Source organism: Corvus brachyrhynchos, unplaced genomic scaffold (genome assembly GCF_000691975.1).
Source record: "Corvus brachyrhynchos isolate BGI_N302 unplaced genomic scaffold, ASM69197v1 scaffold597, whole genome shotgun sequence".
Classification (NCBI taxonomy): Eukaryota; Metazoa; Chordata; class Aves; order Passeriformes; family Corvidae; genus Corvus; species Corvus brachyrhynchos.
The window spans coordinates 380409-382189 of record NW_008239000.1 but is presented as its reverse complement, the minus strand read 5'-3'; the positions used below and the strand labels follow the sequence as shown (position 1 = coordinate 382189).

Here is a 1781-nt window from a genome sequence, read left to right as displayed (position 1 = left end):
CCGCCTCGCCCCCCCGCCCGAGTGTGGCGGCCGCGCCCCGCCTGTCGCGAAAGACGCGTGGAAGCCCGCTGGGCTTATGGAAAGGCCTTGTGAAATATTTTAAAAATAAAATGTTATGAACGCTGTTTTCTTAAAGCCGTTAGGGCACGTAAGGGAGAAACGGATAAGCAACCTTGTTTCTCTCTTGTGCGGTGGACTGAGTGACATGTTAAAAACCCAGCACTGTTGGGAGGCTGCTGATGTTGCCAAGGATAAGCCGTGAAAAAGACAGAATAATTTGGTTTTAGATGTCTGTGCCAGTGCCCTTACTGTGCAGTTTATCTTAAAAACTTGGCGGTGTCTGCACATGTTATTTGCAACTTAACACCAGGCACGAACCTGCTCCCTTTAAGAGGAAGGAAAGCTGAAGCATCCATATGGGTTTACTGATGGAGACTTCAGCCAATATATTCTTAATCCAGCATCCTCGTTCTTTCCATCCAGTGATGGATGTAGCAACCCATGGTGGTCTCCTGCTGACACTGACTTCTCATGTTCTGGGCAGGAGTGGCATGGCAGGACATGTGTAGGAAAGCAGCACCAGGAACAAACAGCAGAAACAAAGATATTCCACACAGATATTCCCAATATTCTCTCCTCAGTTTGGTGGCCTCTACTGCACAGCGGAGGGTACTGTGGAAAAAAAGGTGTTCAATTTCTCTGAAGAAATTTATGAACACCTGTCAGGCTGGAATACTGCAACATTCCTCTTTGGGAAAGGAGCAGTATATACCTTGCCAAAATGTCGATTTCCTGGAAAACAGTGTAATGAGGCATCATATATTCCAATAATAATTTCTGGAACCTTCATTGTGTTCCTTCTGAGTCGCATGGATATGCATCACCTTCTGTAATTAATTCCTGGTTGCTTTTATGTCTCCTTCACCCTCATCCCCTCTCCCTACATGCAATCACTGTAATGCACCTTCCCAGGCTGACCTCACACTTCCAGGGAAAGAAAAACATTGGAGTGTGGTTGGCAGTGATTTATTATGTTCCTCCTACCTTCTACTGCTCATCACTATTGTAGCAAGTAGCTCCTCTGGGTCCTGGCATCTGTCCTGTGCTGCTAATGGAGAACTGACTTGGAATCCAATTAACTCTTCCACTGCTGAGATACTTTTGGATCTGTTAAAAGAAATGAACAAGCCACATATTTGTAATGCCACCATTAACTTATCACGGACAAGGGGGAATGGACTCAAACTGAAAGAGAGTAGACTACACATTAAATCGGATATTAGGAAAAAATCCTCCCTGGGAGGGTGGTGAGACCCTGGTTGCCCAGGGAAGCTGTGGCTGCCCCATCCCTGGAAGTGTCCAAGGCCAGGTTAGACAAGGCTTGGAGCACCTTGGGAGAGTGGAAGGTGTCCGTGCCCATGGCAGGGGGTTGGAACGAGATGGGCTTTGAGGTGCCTTCTAAGCCAAGCCATTCCGCGATTCCGTGATTCTGTGTTTCCACGTGTCAGCGTGGTGCTGTGATTTTAGAAGCCAGAGAGACCAAAGAATGAGTGAGGAACCTGCTAAACCACACAGTGCCTGTGCTCCAGGTATGTCCGGCAGCCTTTTGGTACCTCGACGGCACTGACGCAGTCCAGGCTTGGTAACTGGGGAGACACCTTTTCCCCCCCCCTCATAGTAACACGGACTTTGAACGGGATTCCTCTCCTTCAAAACGCGATTACTGGCGATGCTTTTTCATCCTGACCACGGGAACCCCGGAATATTTTCCTCCTTTTAAA

General features: G+C 47.8%; 1 protein-coding gene across 1 annotated transcript in view; it reads right to left on the bottom strand.

The window, feature by feature from the left end:
• Window positions 1-1254, bottom strand: part of CDKL2 (cyclin dependent kinase like 2) — a 10573-nt gene extending 9319 nt beyond the window's left edge. Inside the window, exon 1 of the mRNA XM_017738972.1 lies at window positions 1045-1254. The gene's annotated coding sequence lies outside the window, so the exon portion shown is untranslated. The remainder of the gene's footprint in view (window positions 1-1044) is intronic.
• Between the last annotated feature and the right edge of the window lie 527 nt (window positions 1255-1781).